Genomic DNA, 13,060 nt, shown 5'->3' with positions numbered 1-13,060 from the left:
GTAGATACAATTTTATAGGTAAGGAAACTAAGGCACAGAAAGGTTAAATAATATGCCCAAGATCATACCGCTAGTAAGTGGCAGAGCTGGTGTTCAAACTGAGGCTGTCGGGATGTAAACTCATGTCCTAACCCCTGCGCTATGTTCCGATCAGCTGGAAGGGAAGATTTGGTGTGTGTACTGAGAACAAAGAGATACACCATCACTGGGTGCAGAGGAGCCATGGCAGGCATATTTCAGAGCATATTGGAAGACAAATATTTATGTCTAAAGTCTGATAAGAATGATACTTCTCTTAAGAAAAAATACAAAACTTACCATTTCGAAGTGGATTCTTGACACCGTAGATTGTTGTTGAAAGTGAACTGTGGGGGACATTGGGAAAGCCGATGAGGCAGAAACTGAACAGTGAAAGCAAAGGAGCAGAGGGGAAAGCCTTAGTCGCACGATGCATTGGAGGTCATAAATTCTTTAACGCAGGGAGACTGCAAAAATAATGTCAGTACTACCTTCTTTATTTGTAGTTTAAGTAAATTGTATGTAGTTTTCATTCCTTTAGCTACTCTTAATTAATCCCTTTGTGGTCTTTATAAAGTTCTCCGTTAAAGAAAACTGGCATCTGGCCCTTCCTTTTCCCCAAGGATTGCTACAGAACAGATAGATTTATAACTGTTATTATATTTACTTTAAAAACTTTGGATGTTCCAGAAACACAACTTATATTTTTCTCAATACCTCTGTTTAGTTTCAATGTTGGAACCCTGAGGTTGCCTGATTGGAAAAATAAAAAATAAAATATCTTAGTCAACTTAAGATAAACTCAGGCGTCTGTTTTAAGCTCATTTAATCCTCTTACTTATTCTTTCCTTTTTCCAATAATTTTCTAGGAGCTTTGGACCATGGGAGTTGGGAAGGTGATCTGGCTCAGGGCCATTTTTCTTCCAAGTGAGTATCCACAAGATGATACAATCCTTTCTGGTCCTTGGACATGACCATACTTCTCATGGAATCTTATGGGGCATCTGTTTTGAATTGAATTGTCTTCCTCAAAAATATGTATTGAAGTTTATCAATTATATATTGAAGATAAATATGAAAGTACCCCCCCATATCTCAGAATGTGACCTTATTTGGAAATAGGGTCTTTGCAGATGTAATTAGTTAAGATGAGATCATACTGGAGCGTGGTGGGCCTCTAGATAATAAGAATAGTATCTTCTTATAAGAAGACAATATATGAACGTACAAGAGGAGAAGGCCATGCTCTGAGAGAGGCAGAGGTTAGAGTTATGCATCTGTAAGCCCAGGAGTGCCAAGGATTGCTGGTGACATCAGAAGCCAAGAGAAAAGCATGGAACAGATTATCTCCCAGAGCCTTTGAAAGAACCTGGGCCTGCTGACATCTGGATTTTGGACTTAGAGCTCTCTTATGGGTGTGGGCACAGGGCAGTCTCTACACAAGTCCCACAGCCTCCAGAACAGTGAAATAATAAATTTCTGTTGTATTAAGCCATGAAGATTGTAGTACCTTGTTATAGCAGCCCTAGGAAACTAATACAGTATCCAAACTCAAGCCACTTCTAGAGTGTCCTCTTAGCCTAGAGTTCCAGTTGCATTTACAGCAGCATCCACTCCATTCTGGATCACTTGGGAAAATGGCCATTTCCAGTGTCCTGTCAAACTGCCCATCCGCTAGAGCACTTAAAAACTATGCTTTATTCAGAGGCCAGGGTAGCTTGGATACTGCCTGCAGTGCTTGCCAGCTTCCAGGACAACAAGACAGAGACCAGGCTTCAGTACTTTCTGTTCTTCGATCCTGAAACCCTTCTGGGGGTCCTATACTCTTATGACTTAGAGCTCTCTTATGGGTGTGGGCACAGGGCAGTCTCTACACGAGTCCCATAGCAGTATGTTTTCCTGCTGCTCTTTTTGCTAAACCTTCCCCTTCTTTACTTATCACACCTCTCATATCCATATCCTCTCAAACTTGGGATTTTCGTGGGATTTTTATCTAGACTGGGTAAACAGAAAACAACTGCTTCCACAGCCTGGTCTATATGTATTTATCCCTGAATTTTTTATTTGGCATCTGGCAGGTATGAAAGTCTAGAATTTGCTATCTTTATTCTTGGGTTCCTTCATGACAAGAATGGGAGAGAGTCACTGTGGAAAGGAATAGTACAGGAAAAACTCATTTACTAATATTTTACAAGAGAATTCTGACGGAAGTAGCCAAGGTGGATGCACAAGTCTTAGCTGAAAATTGAGGTCAAATTCTAAAGCTTAGAACAGATGCGGGTACCCAAACTGCATCTCTTACAGAATGTGACCCTTTAAGGAGTATACCTATCCATGTAGGGTCATATTCAATGAAGTTGAAGGGTGGCAGTATATGCCAGTCATTGTGACTACCTCTTGATGCCTAAATATCAGTCTGTCAGTCTGCACATTAATATTGGCTAATGTTTTCATGAATTTGTTTTCTTGTCAGAAAATGTGAGTTTCTTCCTAGCGTTTTTGAGGGCTTTTGTGCATTTGTTAAGTTATTCTGGAATCTTTCTGCTGTGACGTGGCTGTTTTTCGTTTTGTTTTGTTTTGTTTTGTTTTGTTTTGTTTTTTTTGACTTGCCTATTCCTAATTATATTTTACCTTTGTATGATTGGGGAATCATGTAGGACCTGATATAAATAATCAAGTATTTTAATAGAGTGATACATTCTGAATAGAGCTGATCTTGACATAAAATTAAGTATTCTAATAATACGGCCGGGTGTGGTGGCTCACGCCTGTAATCCCAGCACCTTGGGAGGTTGAGGTGGGAGAATTGCTTGAGCTCAGGAATTTGAGACCAGTCTGGACAATGTAGCAAGACCCTGTCTGTACAAAAAAATTTTTTTTAAAACCCACTAAGTATTTTAATGATAGAGGAATTATTACATACCTGCTATATCCTTAATACAAAAGTGTGTGGTATGGACGGGGGTATGAGAAATTTGTAAGGCATAATATAAATCCACATGGAGCATTGCATCTACTAGGGTAGCAGGACACATACATCCATGACACACAAAACTACAAATACATACAAGTTACAGAATGCAGATTATTATATAATTATACAGTATATAACATACTGCCTACTAAGCGGCGCTCAGGGGTGAGGTAACAACTCAATCAGGATGAAATAAATCTGGCCTGGAATTACCTCCAGCTGAAGATGACTTGACTCTTGAATCTGGCTGGATTCTGTCTAGAGAGAGAATACTGCTGGGCCAGCTATGCACTGTTATCCAAACTTGGAAAAGTGGCAATAAGTAGGAAAGAAATCCCATTTTGAGGGCACATGCACAACAGGAAGCCCTTTTTTCTAGATAGACTCCTGGATGCAAATTCCCCAGGTTTATATTCACTTAGGCCTCAATCTCACTCAGGTTAATATATTATTTGAAGTGACTTTGCTAAGGATAGACACACAGGTCTTATTACATGCAGGCTAAATAGTTGAAGGAGATGTCTCTATTTTCTGCTACCCTAGTCCTCTCTCTTTGTGCAGCCGCATTACTCAAACAAACAAAAGAAAATCTTCCCAGAACACTAGGAAGCCACACCTTTGGTATCAGTCTTGTATGGAAGGGTAGAAACATGTGGGCAACTTGAGACTTGAGGTCACCATCCAAACTCATTAAAGAAAATAGCACTAGTGCACAGTCAGTTGTGTTTTAAAATGGTTTCTGCCAATCGTTCTAATCTATTTTTTATTGCATTTTTAATTTTATTCATTGCTATATCACTTAATTCCCATATTTTATGTTGCCTTTGTGACTATTTTCTCTTGTGTAAAAGTACCTCTTAGTCATTCGCTTGTCGTAGTTGTTTGGATAGTTGCTTCAATTTTTTATTTCTATTTATTTATTTATTTTTGCTAATGGATTATCAGCATTTAATTATGATCTTTTTGCTTTTCTTGATTTTTCCCTCATTATGAAGTTCCTGGAGTGAGATTACTGAGTTAAAATGAAAGAAGTTGTGCTGTTTTCCAGAATGGCTGTAACAATTTACAATGCTGTTTGCCATGTACGAGTGTGTTAGTGTGGCAGATTCCATATTCTAATGATGGCCATAAGAATATCTTCATTCTACGTGATCTTTGCTTATGTGACCTTGACATTCCTCTCATCAAGCGGTGAGGCTCTCCCCACAACACTTGACTCTGGGTGGGCTTGTAACTTGCTTGTAACCAATAGAATGCAACCAAAGTGATGCAGCATGACTGATGAGGCTGAATAAGGAAAAGCAATGCAGCCTCCACCTTGTTTTCCAGAACATTCACGTTCGGTGCCATGAACTGCCATATAAGAAATTTGGGTGTCCTAAGACCACCATACCAGAATGCACGTACCAAGCCACATGGAAAGGCCACATATAATAAGCACCCTAAAAGTAGTTCTAGATTTCCAGTCTCCCAACTCAGGTGCCAGGGTTTGGAAGTCCTATTGACATCCCAGCATGAAAATTTACTTCGCAGTTATGTATATGGACTTGCCTCTCAGGAAGAGGCTAAAGTGAAGGTCTGGATTTAAAGGTCATCAAGCAATGATGAAAATTGGAACTATGGGAGTGATTGTGATTGCCTAACGAGAGTGTATCAGTTAATTATTGCCACATCACAAGCCATCTCAAAACTTAGTGGTTTGAAACAACACTAATAAATATTTATTCATAATTCTGAAACCTGAGTTGGGCTCAGTGGGGTAGCTTGTCCCTCTTCCACATGGTATTGGCTGAGCTCGTTCATGCATTTGCAGTCAGTTGATGGCACAACTGGAACTGGAGGATGCAATGTGGCTGTCACCTGAGATAGGATTGTTGGAATGGATGGGAGCCGGTCAGATCTTTCTCTTCCCCATGGTCTCTCATCTTCCAGGGTCTCTCTCTATACATAGGCCTGTATCTTCAAGAAGGATACCCCAAACTTTCTTACGTGGCATCTCTGGGTGGCAAAAAGATGAAAGCAGATGTCTTAAAGCCCAGCTCAGAATTTGCACAGTGTCATTTCCCTTCATTCTATTGGTTCAAGCAAAAGGCCAGCCCAGTGAGTGTGGGAGGGGAATTGAATGTGAATTCAGTGATTCACTAAGGCTGTTATCTAACCATCAGTCACAAAGGATGTGGGAATGAGAATAATCTAATGCTCGGAAGAGCACGACATCTAAAGAGTGAGTGTAGAAAAAGAAGCCCATTATGTGACTGAAGGGTGACCAGAGATACAGGAGGAAAAGCAAGTAAGAATGATATTATAGCAATTAAAAATTCCACTTCTAGAAAAATAGAACGGTTTGTTACTGCCAAAGTAAGAACACAATAATGAAACACACCTTCAGATTTAATAACAAGCAGTTATTGGTGACTTCGACAGGAAGAGATTCAGTGGAGCAGAAGGAGCTGAAGCCAGATTGCAGAAGGTTGAAGGAAGGAAGCACAGGGAGAGAGAAGGTTGCCTGTAAAAGGGCAGAGAGAACTGGGGAAATAGCCAGAATTTGACATGTTTCTATTTTAGTTTGTTAGTTTGTGTATACAGGAGGAATTTGGACCAGTCAAAATGCTGAGAGGAAGGTGGAGACAAAAAGGGAAAGGTTGAAGGTATTTGAGAAACAAATATTAAGGAAATGAGTTCTAGTTTCTAGCTCTAGTTTAGCAGAAATTAAAATCAGTTTAACTGTGCAGGACAAGATTTTGTTACCTTAAGCTATTATTTTCATTCATTTTAATTTTCTAAAAAGACAATTTACTTGGAATCAAAAAGAGTAAAATCCATTAAAATGTATAAATATGTAATTTCACTTTGCTTTTTGAAGTGCCCAATTAAGAATGATTTAATCTAAAATGAATCCATTTAAAAGTAAAAATGTTTAAAGTAAGAGGAAATATTTTGAAAGTATATTGTCTTATGAAAGTAAATAGTATATTTAAAATATGCATCCTTGCATTTGACATATTTATTCATTTTCTTCAAGATGTAAATGCTTTAACAAATGTTGCAAATGTAGAGAAATAAATTAACTTTACATCAAAGAGCAAACATCTCACAAATGGCAACAAGAGAGCAGTTGTATTTAAGATGTCTGATATTCCTTTATGTCTATATTAATAATAAATAAAATATTTCACTGTACTATTTTTCCTCATGGAAAACCCTGCTGTCCTTATTCATATACAAATCAAGCTGAAGGGGGATCTGGATGCCTGTGTACCTCCCAGAAGCTTTTTCTGGAACTGATTTGATGAGATGATTTACACTTTCTAACCATCCTTTTATGCAGATAGGCTCTTCACTGTTTTTACCTTTGGAGTCCTGGGTATTTTGCTGGGTTTGATAAAGTGGATCAGACACACATGTTTGCTCCAGAGAGTTTAAACATACATTATTGATTCTATCGTTTGAAGGTAAAAATGCTTTCAGAAGAAACTTGGAAAACAAGTCTAAATCAATTGAATTTAAAGACCAATAGAAATCCCTAGATATGGTTTCCACAGCAACAATTTGAATGTTTAATATTTCTTTGCACTCAAAAGGTAATTAGTTGCTTCATTAATTCAATGCAAAAATTTTGCAACCTACTATGTGCTAGGTAACTGAGAAGCAAAAAGAATAAAGCCAAATAGCATCTTGTTTTTGCCCCTTCTCTCCCATCCTGCAGCCAGTAGAGAGTTCATAGTCTACTCAGGATGCCAGGCAAATAAAGAGTTTTAATAATAATGTGATATGTGCCATAATGAAGGTGGGAAAAATGTACTTTGAAAGCACAGAAAGAAGCTAAATTTGTCTGTTGAGACTAAAGACAGACAGAAACGACTCACCTGTTTAAACAGCTGAGGAGACATTTGAGTTTTATTTTCAAGAATGATAATGGTTTGTAGAATAAATTGAGGGCTTGGGAAGAGGTGGGAGGATGGACTGAGTGGTCAGGAGGAAAGAAGTGCACCCTGTTCAAAGGAAATAGCATGTGTAAAGACAAAGAACTGTTAGGACATTGTGGTTTTGGAGTGCTCCTTGCGGTATTTTTTCTCTAGTATGACAGAAGGCATGATATGCCGAGGGAGTGGCAAGTTATTATGCTGGTAGAGTAGATAGAGATATGATAAAACATTTCTATGACATCATAAGAAGTTTGAACTTTATTAGTGGGGAATGTTGAATGATCAATTATTTATATCAGGCATAAATATTAAGAACGGGAAAATCAGAGCAACGAATCATAGGACTTGTATGACAAGAAGTGATTATTATTTCTATTTCTCTGCCTTCAAGAAAAGCAATTGTCAAGGTATGTTTGCAGGTGAGTTGTTCTTTTATGTAGAAGAGTCTGGGGGATGCCCCCTTGTTACTTGTTGTGTTATTGAATAGTTTTTATCAACAAGACTTAATTCCACACGCTGAATCTCACAGTGTGTAATTAAATCTTCGACTCTTGTTTTATCCTTAGGGACATGAAGACCTCTTTTGGCAATTTTTAATTCACTTGAAGGCAATTTTAAAGTTACTCCTTTGACTTTTCATTTTGGACTAAATAATCCTATCTCATTTTTTTCATAACTTCTATGTTACAATGCTTTAAACCATTTCAATTGCTATTTTCTGGATTTTTCTCCTAGTTTCTTGATATATTCCTTGTAAGTGGTAAATAAGCACCAAGCAATATAATATTTTAAAAAGATTCTGGGTGATGTTAGATCTAAGATAAAGGATTATTCCCAGCCATTTCTTATCATACACCTGTTAGGATATACCTAGTATTATGTTAGAATTTTTTAAAGGCAGCTCTGCATTGGTGAAAGATACAATTTATGTTTTGACCATTGTTTTTTCTTTTCTATTTTGCAGTTAAAAACATTTTAAAAGCAGTCTTGTAAAGTTTTTTCTTATCATTGATGGATGATTTCTCTTGACATCTTAAATTCCATTCATATCTCAAGCAACAAGGTATAATGAAATGAGGAGATGCTTGGGAGACCCGAGTTCAAACCATGTCTCTTTAAGAAAGGTTGGAATAGAGCAATTTAAGCTAAAAAAGTCCCAGAATTATTATGGGACATTCTCAGAAGTATCCTAATTTGGATGATAACCTGCATTGTCACTTTAGGCTCTTGTAATTAGGAGTTTATGCTTCTCTGAATCTCAGCTTCCTCCTTGGTAAGAGGGAACAAAATATATAGCCAATACAATTGTTGGGAGATTTAAATATTTTAAAAAGTTAAAATTTTTAGCATGAAGCGTGACACAAAGCAAAGACTTTAGTTAAATAGGCCTTTTCCTCTTTTCTTGTCCCCTTTTTATAAAAATGATAATTCCTCCTTTCAAATCAGGTAGTCTCTGTATACATAAATTAGCTAAATATCTGAGATAAAAATATACCCAACCAAATAACATGTTTGTAAAGTTCATACTTAGATTTCACTAGGAAGCTTAAGGTGCATCCTTGCTATACCCACAATCTAGGTCATTGCTAATAACATTGCATAATACAGAAATCTATGTACAATGGCTTCAGTTACCCCTTAGCTTCATATGCAACCAATAAGAATGCTTCTGTGTTCAGCTGAGCCTTCAGTTTTTAGATGAAATGTCATTAAAACAGAATTTCACCAAGTGCATTCTTAGGAACACTATTCCCTGTAAGTAGTTAGTGGACATTATGAATGGGGAAGAAGTGCTGTGGAAAAAAAAAATGTGGAAATGGGAAATGTTGGAATAAACAAACTTAAAGTTACTTGTGACTTGCAGGATTTCCCAGAGCCTTTAGCATACTCATCTTTACTGTGAATCTGAAAGAGTGTAATATAGTATGCAGCATTTACAAAATAAGTAATTGAACTTGGATCCCTTTTTCCATGGAGCTCCTCAACATACCAAGTTATTGAGAGCTCAGTTTACCACAGTGTTTTCAGTTTTGGTAGAATGTTCATTCATTTATTAAAAAAAATATTGTTGGCTTACAGCATTTATTGATTGAGTGCTTTGTGTCTAAGTGGCACTTGGCACTTCAAACCATATTATTTAACACATTATAGTTTAATATGTAAAAAGTAATTAGAACTTAAAAAGTATAGTAACATGGTAAATTTGGTAAATGATTTTTTCATTCTTATTTTGTGGCAAGGATTTAGTATGTTAGCTGTTTAGTAGAATGGTTTCCAATCTTTCTAAATTGTGTCCTCAGTTCTTCACAGGGAAAATATACTTATTTATTTATAAATTGTATTTGCGTATTAATGGGTTAATATATAATGTAAGCATGTGCAAAATTTAGATGTTCGAAGGGATTAGATGAAAAAATAAATAGAAATAGAAATTCTAATATTTTCTTCCTGGGCTTTGATGGTTCACCTTGCCAACTTCTGGGCCACATACTTCTCTCTTTGGAGACCATTGTACTAGTAGTAAAGAAGCAAAGAAGGAAACAGAGATAACTGCTATATACTTGCAGGAAATATTGTCTTTCATTCATCATATTTGTCATCACTTATTATGGAGAAAATTGAGGTTTGACACTATTGTAAACTGTTCATAAAAAAGGATAAAGAAATAATTTTTTGATCTTAATAAGCTTATCCTGATTGAAGGAAATGTATAATAACAGAGAAACATTGATTGAAGAAGAGACTCATTGAAAATGGTGGGATAGGAGTCTCCAGTGCTTGCTCATTCACAGAAACATCAATTTTAATAACCATTCATGCACAAATACCTTTGCAAGAGCTAAGGAATCAAAGTGAGAATTACAGTACCTGGGTGGAACACAGAAATAAGAAAAGGCACTTTGAAGAAGGTAGAAAGGATTGTTGCATATTGCTTGCATCACTCCTCTCCCAAGCCCACACAGCACAGTATATATATGGAGAGAGAGACAGAGAGAGAGAGAGAGAGAGAGAGAGATAATCTTCAGGTTGGGAAAAGAGTTACATAAGCACAAGACATCATCATAGGCTACAGCACCAGGTCTGCCCCAGTGAACCTCAGCACCAGACTTGCCCCCACAGACCCAGGTTTTAGGCTTGTCCCAGTGCTAAGCTGGCTCTCAAAGCCTCAGTCTTCAGGCCTGCCCTTATGGACTCATGCTGTATGATAGCTACCATGGCTCCAGGCACTGGACCAGTACCCATGGACCTAGGCTTCAGGCTGGCTCCTGCAAATCTAAGCGCCAGCCCTGCCCCAGTGCCACACCTGGCCCTGTCATCCCAGATTCCAGGCCAAATGTTACAAACCCAGGTGCCACACCTGTCTGCCCTCTGACTGAAGCATCAAGCCAGCGGTTCTGGTGACTTCAGTAGCCAGCCTATCTATGCACCCTCAGAGCGGAGCTGCCCAAAATTTCTGGTTGAGCCAACTGGTGAAGTGTTTTTCCTTTTAAAGCCAGTCTGTAAAGACTAGAAATAGTGCCTATTTCTTTAACTGCATAGACACCAACACAAGGCCAAAAGGATCATGAATAATCAGGGAAACATGACACCACCAAAGGCACAAAATAAATTGCCAGTAACTGACCCTAAATAAATAGAAGTATATGAACTGCTAGATAAAGAATTCAAAATGATTATCTTGGAGAAGCTCAGTGAACTACAAGAGAACACAGATAGGCAACTAAACAAAAATCAGATTAAAAATATATGAACAAAATGGGAAGTTCAATAGAAAAATAGAAACCATAGAAAAGAACCAAACAGAAATACTAGGGTTGAAGAACACATAATTGAACTGCAAATTTCTACAGAGAGCCTAAACAGCAGACTTGATCAAGTAGAAGAAAGAATTGGTGAGCTTAAAGATAGGTCATTTGAGAATATCTAGTGAGAGGAACAATTTTAAAACAAGAAAGACAATGGGACTTATGGGACACCATTAAGCAAACAAATATATACATTATGAAATTTTCAGAAGGAGAAGACAAGGATGAAAGAGAGGAAAGCTTATTTAAGGAAATAATGATAGAAAACTTTCCAAATCTGGAGAGGAAAATGAACATCCAGATCCATGAAGCCCAAAAGTAAACATGGAACATAAATGTATATTTAGATTAGACATAAAAAGATCTTCACTTAAACACATTATAATCAAATTATTAAATTAAAGACAGAATCTCTCTTTTTTAAAAGGCAGAATAGTTTCTATTGTGTGTGTATATATATATATATATATGTATATATATACCACATTTTCTTTATTTGTTGATGGACATTTACATTGATTCCATAACTTGACTGTTGTGAATACTGCTGTAATATGAGATATCTGCAATCTGAGAGTGCAGATACCTCTTTGACATACTGATTTCAGATCCTTTGGAAATCCCAGAAGTGGGATTGCTGGATCATATGGTAATTCTATTTTTAGTTTTTGAGAAGCCTTCATACAGTTTTCCATAATGGCTGTACTAATTTACATTTCCACCAACAATATACAAGGGATTCCTTTTTCTGTCTATCTTTGCAAACACTGGTTATCTTTCATCTCTTTTATAATGGTCATTCTACAAGGTATGCAGTGATATCTAATTCTGATTTTAATTTGCACTACTCTAATGATTAGTGATGTTAAACATATTTTCATATATCTGTTGGCCATTTGTATGTATGTTTGCAGCAACATGCATAAATCTGGAGGGCATTCATCTAAGTGAAACAAGCTGGGCACAGAAAAACAAATACCATATATTCTTACTTCTATATGAAATCTAAAACAACCAGACTAATGGAAGAAGCAGAATTGTGGTTTTCAGAGGCCGAGGAAGGGGGACTGGGGAGATATTGGTCAAAAGGCATAATGTTTCAGTTAGACAGTATGAATAAATGATAAATATTTAAGGTGTTGAATATGTTAATTAACTTGATTTAATCATTCCACATTCCATACATATATCATAGCATCACATTGGAGCCCATAAATACCTACAATTGTAATTTATCAATATTCAATAAAATAAAAAAAGAAAAAAGTCAAAGAGAATTTTGAAAGCAGCAAGAGAAAAGCCTTTTATCACATACAAGGGAACCTACCTTCCCTTATAAGACTATCAGCAGACTTTTTTTTTGCAGAAACCTTGCAGACCAAGGGGGAGTGGGACATAATACACAAAGTGTTGGAAAGAAAACAACAAAAAACCTTTCAATCAAGAATATTATACCTGGCAAAGTTATCCTTCAGAAATGTGGGAATTATAACGATCTTCCCAGACAAACAAAAGCTAAGGGAGTTCATCGTCACTAGATGAGCCTTACAAGAAATGGTAAAGGGAGTTCCTTCAACTGAAAAACAGTACACTAGCTAAGAACATAAAAACATGTGAAAGTATAGAACTCACTGTAAAGGTAAGAATATCATCAAAGGGTCAGACTCTAGTACTATTATGGTGGCATATAAATTACTTTTAACACTAGCATAAAAGTTAAAATACAAAATTATCAAAAATAACTTTAGCCATAACAATTTGTTAAAGAAAGCACAATATAAAAAAGATAACCTGTGATCTTAATAACATAAAAAGTGAGGAGAGGAAAAGTAAAAGTGTAGAATTTTTGTATGTAATTGAAGTTAAGTTGTTAGATTAAATAGACTATTATAACCGAAAAAGATATTTCATGTAAGCCCTGTGGTAACCACAAAGAAAATTACCTGTTACAGGTCCAGAAGAGATAAAGAAAAAGGAATCAAAGCATACCACTACCAAAAAATCATCAAGTTACAAAGGAAGACTATGAGAGGAAGAAAGGAATAAAGAAACTACAAAACAGTAAGAAAACAATGAATAAAATGGCAATAATAAGTCCTTATTATCAATAATCACTTAAAATGTAAATGCATTAAGTTTTCCAGTAAATGACATGAAGTGGTTGAACAGCTTAAAAAAAATAAACCTTGATGTAATTCTATACTGCCTAGAATGGAGTCAGTTTTACTTTAGAAACACATACAGAATTAAAATGAAGAGATGAGAAAAGATATTCTAGGCAAATAGTAACCAAAAAAGAGCAGGAGTGGCTATACTTATGTTGAACAAAATGGACT

General features: G+C 36.4%; 1 long non-coding RNA gene across 1 annotated transcript in view; it reads left to right on the top strand.

The window, feature by feature from the left end:
* The window catches only part of LOC129524574 (uncharacterized), a 248,486-nt gene extending 235,676 nt beyond the window's left edge, over positions 1-12,810 (top strand). The window contains exons 4-5 of the long non-coding RNA XR_008668399.2: positions 888-945; positions 12,677-12,810. This is a non-coding gene — a long non-coding RNA (uncharacterized lncRNA). The remainder of the gene's footprint in view (positions 1-887; positions 946-12,676) is intronic.
* Positions 12,811-13,060: the final 250 nt, after the last annotated feature.

Source organism: Gorilla gorilla, chromosome 13 (genome assembly GCF_029281585.2).
Source record: "Gorilla gorilla gorilla isolate KB3781 chromosome 13, NHGRI_mGorGor1-v2.1_pri, whole genome shotgun sequence".
NCBI lineage: Eukaryota > Metazoa > Chordata > Mammalia > Primates > Hominidae > Gorilla > Gorilla gorilla.
The sequence above is the reverse complement of the archived record's forward strand: the minus strand, read 5'-3'. Positions and strand labels throughout refer to the sequence as shown.